The sequence below is a fragment of the Lichenostomus cassidix genome, chromosome 4 (assembly GCF_008360975.1).
Source record: "Lichenostomus cassidix isolate B80296 chromosome 4, HeHo_3.0, whole genome shotgun sequence".
In the NCBI taxonomy this organism is placed as follows: domain Eukaryota; kingdom Metazoa; phylum Chordata; class Aves; order Passeriformes; family Meliphagidae; genus Lichenostomus; species Lichenostomus cassidix.
Genome location: NC_139484.1, coordinates 47,896,490 through 47,904,921, shown reverse-complemented (window position 1 = coordinate 47,904,921; position 8,432 = coordinate 47,896,490). Strand labels below are relative to the sequence as shown.

General features: G+C 52.9%; 1 long non-coding RNA gene across 1 annotated transcript in view; it reads right to left on the bottom strand.

Annotated features, from left to right (window-relative positions):
- Positions 1-2,923: 2,923 nt before the first annotated feature.
- LOC146438421 (uncharacterized) overlaps positions 2,924-8,432 on the bottom strand; it is a 7,464-nt gene continuing 1,955 nt past the window's right edge. The window contains exon 2 of the long non-coding RNA XR_014852072.1: positions 2,924-3,130. This is a non-coding gene — a long non-coding RNA (uncharacterized LOC146438421). The remainder of the gene's footprint in view (positions 3,131-8,432) is intronic.

The window sequence follows — 8,432 nt, the reverse complement described above, 5'->3', positions numbered from 1 at the left end:
CCCCCGTCGGCCACTAGCGACGTCCTGCCCCGAGTGTCTGCTACACCGGGCCCGCCAGGGAAAAAGGCAAGGAAAGAGGGATTCTGCCCCTCAGACAGGCAGGAGGGAGGGCAGCTAAACATTAAAGAATCAGGAGAGGTATTTCCACTGCTACAAGCCAGGTCGACTGAAAAATATGCAACTGTATATTCATCATCCTGGGTAAGCCATCCGCTGCTGAAGAGGGTCCCCGGCTGAATCGTTAACCGGCTGGAGCCACTGCCGGGGAATGAGATTCGAAAGATTATTGATTTCCCTTCGGGGCCAAACGAGCCAGCTCCGCCAATGCCCGCCCGCCCCCGCCCCGCTCAGCAGGTGCGTGAGCCGCGCTCGTCGTGTGAAAGCATCCTAGGTCTCCCCTCGGAGACGATCTGCCATCCCCTTCCCTTCCGGCTCGGGAGGCGCCGGGTGGCAGCAGCTGAAGAGATAGTCACTGACAGAGGAAAGGGCCGAAGGAAGTATTTCTAGGGTCAGTTTTAGCTTCAAGGGCTTCCTTAAATGTTTGCCTGACAGACTGAAGAAAGGGAAATTTTAAAAAAGTGAGAAAAAAGAAAATAAAATCAGAACCCCCCTCACAAAACAACAAAACACCATACCAAAACCCTGAGAAAGCACAGCCCACAGAGAAGGAGGCCCGCGGTGCCGGGCACGGCTCAGGCCCCGGCCCAGCCTCTGTGTGCCCATGGCCTGGACGGGCCGGACAGCAGTGCAGGGGTCCCTCGGAGCTTCACTGGGAATACAGCACATAAGGAGGCAAGGGAGAAATCCGATTATCTGCTTCTAGCGTGGCTTTTGACGTTTAGCACGGAGTGAAAGGCTTCCTAAGGAGCAAATTACTTGTTTTATCTCGCTATTTATAACTGCAACCCTAATATGAGTGGCTTGCCCCCAAAATCTTGCGTAGCTACTGCCACGTGTCACTAAGCCCCTGCTGTGGAGTTACAAACACACAGAGCCGTTTTTAAAGCAGGCCAGGTCCGGACACAGGTGGTCTTTCTCCTCCACGTGTCCCAAAAACTTCGGCAGCCCCATTGCACCTGCGGGAAGATGCCGGGGGGCTGTGCTGCCGTGTCCGCAGAGTTCCCAGCCCGCCCCTGGCCTCGCACACGGCCCCGCTGAGCCCGGGTGCTCCCAGCGGCAGATGAGGCTCCAGCTCTCTCCTCCGGCCCTGAAGAAGTGCTGGAGGGAAGGCAGAGAAGCAAACACGTTCTCTCCTTAGAAAAGGGTGGAAAAGTACAGCAAAATAGCAACAATAAAAGAGGTTTTTTATCTCGTTCAGGTGGAATTTCACGAGAGATACGCCTCAGTTAAGGGAACTGTTCGCAGCCCCGAAATCTGCATGGCGTGAATGGCAGTTTCGCACCCACGGGCCGTGGGAAGCCAGCCGGGGCCACGAGCTGCTTTAACCCCTTCCCGCCGCCTTTCCACGTGCTCCTTTGCAGGGGCGGAAATGCTCTTGGGCAGCTGGACCATCTCCTCCCCAGCCACTGTTTCCCCCCAGGGGACAGCGAGAGGCCGGGGACCCCGTCTGCGCTCTGCAGAAGGGTCCGGATGCTTCGTGTAGGCGGCTGGGCCCGTCGCAACGTGGGTGCTGCCGTTTCTGGATCGTTTTGGTTGTGAACCTACTGCGCTCATGTTACAAATGCAATTAATAGTAGAAGCTGCCTTTATCTGAGGAGCAGGAGGCAGCTGCACACCCCAGGTCATTATCCATTAGCGGGGAGCGTTCAGCACTTAGCAGGGCTGTCGTGATCAAGGCGAGGGGAGGAAAAGCAAAGCCTTATCTCTGGTCCTAGTCCTTCCACTATCTTCCTCAGCCCGGAAGGGGGGCTGGCTAGCGGCAGGCTGTCCAGTGGACAGGGCGGGCTGGGCGCTGGCAGAGTGTGGGGATCTGGGCGGTTTCCCCCCGGGGAAAATCCCCCTGGTTCAGTGGAGCAGTTCAAGCCTTCTAAATACCTACCCTTCTCTCCTGTCCTCTTCCCAGAAAGAGTCCTTCAGTTTGCTTCGTAGCGATCGGCAGGGATCGGCGAGTGCCGAGCCACCCCTGAGCCCAGCCGTGGGAAAGCGGCTTCGTGCCTCAGTTTCCCTGCCCTGCAGACCCAGGTCAATGCTCCCACCTTACTTTCTGAAACACGTCCAGACCGGTGCCCTGTGCTGCTGATGCGGGAGGTGTCCCTACACCTTCTGGGCCGGTCACACCACATGAGGTGCCCCTTCCAATCCTGCCCGGGTGCGTGTAGCATCTAATGGGCTGGCACGAGCACGGACTTCACCCCACAAGACATTCCTCTCGGGGCAGTTAGAGAGCGGACAGAAACCCCAGAAGACAGAAACTCTCCCCTCGGCCGTACAGCAAGGTTCTACCTGCTGTGACAGTTTGGCAGAATCCACCGAGGTCTCCGCCCGACACTTTTAGGGCTTCTCACCCATTAAATGAAAGTTCAAGAAGACACTGAGGACACCCAACAGGTCTGGCTAAAACCTCACTCGGGACACTCGCTCATGGCAGCACAGAGCAAAATACTTCCTCTGCAGCGTGGTGAACTGCAGTGAATCACATACCATCTGTTTAAACCTCAGGTTAAATTGAAATATCTTATTGGTTTGGTCTCTAAAAGAAATAGAGGAAGGAAGTGGGGGAAATAAAAAAAAAAAAAAAAAAAAGAAAGGAAAGCCAACCCCAAACCACCCTTTTCTGTATTCTGGAAAAAGGGAAAAAGGAGGGGAAAAAAGCACCTCTTCATAGCTCAGTGGGGAAAAAGGTCAAGCTACTATTGACAAGTATGTAAAGACATCTTCTAACCATGGGAAAACATGTATAAATTGTTTCGACTCACTGCATTCAAAACCAATGGAAGTGAATTACAAAACTGCACTTCTTGCATTGTTGGGCTGAAAGGATATCTATTTATCATCTTATAAGACAGCTCGAACGATCTTTATCTGCTTTGCCCACTTTCTGACCCAAATTCAGGGTTTTTATGGAAAATTGCAGTCAGTTTGATTGATGAAATCCAAAGATGTCTAAAATGGCACCAAAGATCTCCAACTGTGCAGACTCCAACCGAGGGCTTCAATGTTGGCATTGTTCCTACGAAAAAAGTTGAGAAAACGAGCAAAAGTTAGGGAATTTCTGTTTAAAAACTTCAAATTTCAATGAGGATCCCGAACCTATTATCCCTATTCATGGGGCGAACTGTGTGAACATAAAAGTATTTCCCACACATTGCAAAACAACAACAACAAAAAACCCCTTAGTTTTAAGCTGCTCCATAAACCTTCTTTGTAAAACGCTGAATAACCCTGTGCAGAAAATAAACCCAGCCGTTCCCGTTTAGGAATCGTGTACGTTTAAATCCTATAAACATGAAGCTCACGAGAAACGTTTAAAGAGGGGACAAAAAAATTACATACATTTCATCTGTGCATCCGAAATTAAGAGACACTTTATTTATAGCTCGGAGATGTGATGGAAGATGATTTTTAAGCACGGTGTGTGACTTCAGAGGGTTTAACTCAGGGGTTAGAGGGAGCAGTTGGGCAGGAGATGCTCTTTCCCAGCCCTCCCCGTAGAAGGAGAGTAAACCGCTGCCTGCCAGGATTTAGCTGGCAACACATGGAGCTGCGGGCTGGGGTCCTCGCAGGTGGGTGAGCACTCGCTGCCCCCTGGACCAGCCCAGATCCACTCGGGACATGGCTGTGGCGCAGAGACTCGGCGCTGTTCGGTAGCGGATCTGTTTGTTGGCGGCTCCCCGTCTCGTTCAGGGCTACACATTATTGTGGAATACTGTCACCTGCCTAATTGTGCTAAATGGCCACCTCCTATTATTAATAATAGCTGGAACGTGGCTCCTAGACACGTTACCAAGGCTGGGAAGCTGATGAATGAAACCCCTACTAGGGAAAATCTTGGTAGCTGTCTTCTGTCGCATTACCCAAGGGGGCCGACTATAAATCTTCCTTCATTTTAACCACGTTTACCCTCATACTCCTCCAGGCTAGGGATGCTGTGTTAAGATTGCACTGATGTGCCAATGCTTTGGACCAGCTGCTCCTAAATACAGACAAGTCCTTGTCAATTAAGCCATTGAGGAGCAGGGCCTGGGAGCTCTGGGGCATTTTAGCAGGCAGCAGTGTGCAGCCCCAACAATTAGCATCCATTTTGAAGGGACCTCCAGGGCACAAATGCACAGGCAGGGAAGAATCAAAACACCAGGCAACTTCAATTCTGAAAACCGGTCACATAATGATACTGAACAGACCGGCCTAGGAGAAGTGAGCCAATCTTTCTTGGGAAGGACGTTTAGCCGCTCCCCCAGCCAAGCCGTAGGGCCGAGGCACTCGGCGAACCGCGGAGTCAGAGGAGATAAATGAACACATTCATTTGCCTGTGTGAGCCGAAGTTTCCTTTGGCGGTTCTTCTTTGTAATTCGGTGTCACCTCAAGCAGCTGGTGGCATGCAATGCTCCCATGATCCTGGCCTTTGGCCCAGGCGGAGCTGGACAAGGCAGCCCGCTCCAAGGAGAAGAGCTGCGATGTCTCAGGTCAGAGAGGCCAAGATACCAGTGGGACAGGCAGAGCACTAGGAGTTCAGCTAAACAAAACCCCGAGGGGATTAGGGAGCCTGGGGGATCATTAGCGAAGGTGTTTGCTCAAGTCATTAGGAAGCCGGTAGCTAGGGGAAAAAAAGGCTTGTTCCACAAGGCACCTCCCCAGAATGGCAGGGCTGGAAATGCAGAGGATATCACAGCACAAGACTATGTGACCCTACCAAGTTCAACAACAGAGCAAACAGCACATGCCATTAGGGACGGCAGTCAACCGGGAGGTAACAAAGAGGGGAGGGCACTGGCAAAAATGTTCATGTATTAAATATGGAAAAGTATGGGGACAAGGGCAAGGGTCAATGAAAGTCAACAAGAGAGCAGGCGTAATGTTAGAAAGAATTTAATATCAAAAATACATAAATCTGCATGGGAGGCAGCCCCAGAATAGGCAGAAAGGAAGGCAGCCTTGGAGTCAACATTCACTTGGTAATAGAGCCAGAATGGATAGCACCAGGTTGTTAACATTTAACACAAAAGTTAGCGGGGAATAAAGGACACAGGGCCGGCTCCTTTAATTGTGGCCCCACCGGCAGATTTCCATATGTCACACTAAATGGATAACATCAGCCTCACTCCGCAAGGCTTCTGCCGCAGAGTCCCTTTCTCTCCCTTTACTTTCGTTCCTTGTTATTTCCCTTCCCTCCGTCCATCTCCGAACGCCCCGCAGAGCTTCCAACAGGGGCCAGCACAAAGGTCTGGCTCCGAGTCGGTGCGGGGAAGGACGGAGAGAGGAAAGGAAAAGGAGGGGAGGCTTTCGGGGTGCTCATGCTTCATCGGGGCTTCCCTGTCGACCCTCACCGGGCGTCACGCCAGTAGCTGTCGCGACATGAAATTTAACTCTTGCGTTTTTTGTTAGAAAATCGTCCTCAAGTTAAAGTAGGGTCCGAGGAATTCCGAGCACTGTCCCGGTTCAGGAGGGCTCGGTTCAGCACTGCGCGGAGAACCGGCCGGGCCCCGCTGCCTCCCCCGCGCGGGGACCGGGCCCGACCGGCCCGGGGGAGCGCACGGACCGCGGGACGGAGTGAGCGGGTTTTCACGGGCCAAACAGAAAGAAAAAAAAAAGAAGCAAAAAAACCCCGCGCCCCTGATCAATACAGCAGTGTTTCCGCGCTAGTTCAGGAGGTCAGGCGGGCGTAGACACAGCATGGAGAGTTATTTATGTCAAGTCGGGTTATTGTAAACGAAATCCAGCAAATTGCACATAAGCTCCTCGGGGCCGCCAGTGGGCTCGTGGGCAGAGGTCAGTGTCAGTCAGTCTGTCCATCCCTCTGGAGACAGTAATTGTCCGGGGGCTGACACCGCGTCGGGGGTGATAGGCGGCTCCATCCATCTCCATCCAGTTATCCCGGCGCCGAGGCCGGGGCTGCCCGCTGGTCCGCGGGTGCGTGGCACCAAGCCACGCCCGGCCTCGCTCCGGAAATGCCACGGAGGGAATGCCACGGCTCCCATGGGCCTTGCCGTGCCGTTCCCGGGCGGCGTCCCGCCATCCCCGCGCATCCTGCGCCGGGTACTGCGCCTCGTCAGCCTCCAGCATCCAGCTCCATCACTATCCTATACTCCCTTTATTAATAGGGAAATTCTTCCTTTCTGACAATTTAATAGTCTAAAGTAATCTTCTGCGTGACATTGCCCATCCGTCTTCTCAAAAGAGAAAACAAAGGGGATGTTTTTTTCTTTGGGCCTCTCCAGATCCTTTTCTATTTTGAGAGGGGCTCCCCACAATGGGGTCTTTATGAACGATAATGGTTATGTTTATGAAGGCAGCGATACCAGTGTATGAAGACAATTTTATGCCTAATTAGAAAATGATGTAAGCAAGGGGGAGACAAAGATGGCTTGTCTGCCGTGGCTGGGTCTCCGGCCATCACTCCAGGGCGAATATATCGCCTCTTCTGTGCTTTACGTCCACTATTTTTATAACATCTCGTCCATTAGCTCCTCAAACTGTTTATGATATCGTGGACAGTTAGTAAAACAGCTCAATTTAGCGGTGGATTAAAGCAATTTTGAAACATGTTCCGAAGGGAATCGCACGGGAGGCGAAGAACAGCCCTCCCTTTTCCTATCCAAGGGGACTTCACCTCTGGGAAGACTCCAATAACTGCAACCCCAGCCCCACTCGATTAAGGGATAATTTTTAATATATATGCAATAAATGTTCACTTTGTTAGATTGAATGACAGACAATAATATCGGCAAATCTTCATATCCATCCATTACTGGCAAACGAGCCGCACAAAGAACATATTTGCTTTTGATTAATTTATTTGCAGACTCTGTTTGATAAAGCAATAACTATTTGGTTAAACTTGACATTCGGTCTTCGGGGGGTTATCAGACCAATTCCCTCTCGTTCGTGGGTGATAATAAAGCTGTTTAAACGGGATTAATTATTAATTGGTTGCAATTAATTTCCTCTCTTCTCCACGTCGACAGACAATGAGGATCACTCACTCCCAAACAAAAGACTGCCACAGGAGCATCCTCGCCTAGTCTGTATCTATCTATCAGTTTATTCGTCTGTCCCTTTCCATCTCTCCCGATCCCTGTATGCAGCTTCTCAGCTTTCCTCTATTCTGCATTAGGGAGATTCCCCCTCGCCGGGGTGACAGGGACATAGGGACCCCCGCGCCTGTCCGCGCTCCGCGACCCAGGGGCGCCAGTCCTGCTGCCGCGGTGACGGCAGTGCCTCCCCAGCCGCGGAGAGAGCGCGGAGCAGCCCTGGCCCCTCAGAGGGGCTGGCCTGGGCCGGAGCTGACCTAACAGGGATCCCAGGAGGGCGGCCAGGGAGCGGTCGCCGAAGGACAAGACTCCCCGATTCAGCCGCAGTGATGAATTGCTGTGGGGGAGAGGAACAGAGCTCTTCTCCCCCCATCTCCGCGCTTCTGCCGCTGATGAATGGGCCCGGAGGATGGATAGTCCAGAGTGTGTTATATCTTCATCAAACTGTGAAACCCCTCCCTTTACTAATAATCTGTCACAACTTTACAGAACACACACTGAGACCAAAGGGAAGCCCCTGCCCTGTAGCCTGCCCCTTCCCTCCCCTGTCAGGAAGGGCTTTATCCGGGCAAGGAGCACGGGGGAGGGGGGCTCCCTCCGCGGAAAGTCTTCCTCGGCCGCTGCTCGGCGTTCTCCCCCTCAGCTGCCCCAGGAACCCCCGCCCGAAGGGGCCCGTCCCCAGGTCCGGGACTCCCCGGCCTCTGAGCCCGGAACCTCCTTGCCTGCCGCGGGAGGCGCGGCGGGTTCTGCTCAGGACAGCCAGAGCCGGGCGAGCCGAAAGCACCCTAGAAAATTTCCAGCACAGTTTTTAGCAGCGGGAGACATGAGGCCAGGAGGGGGGAAAGCCACCCGTTTTTCCCGGGCAAAAGGAGAAAAAACAACTAAGGCGAGATCCAGCATCCTACTCCAACAGATCTTTCTCCTTCCATTAGTATTTCATTCGGGCACAGATAACTCTCCCTTTTCCGTTGCGTATTTACATTTCGAGCAGACGCATCTTCCAGAGACGATGTCCGCTCCTCTACCCTACACAATTGAAAGCAATAATCAAAACTAGTTGTGTAAAAGTGAGGATAGCAGCGGGAGATGCCGTGGGTGACAGGCGGCACACACCCACCTCACCCGTGCCCCTGCCCGCCGCTCGGAGCCCCGCGGCGCAAGCTCTACCCGCAGCCCGGAGCGCTGCCTGCCGCTCCCTCCGGCTCTTCACCTAGAGAAAGGGTCGTTCCGGATTATTCCGCTGTTAGCAATAGTCATTGCTCTGTCCCGGAATAGTTTAAGGCG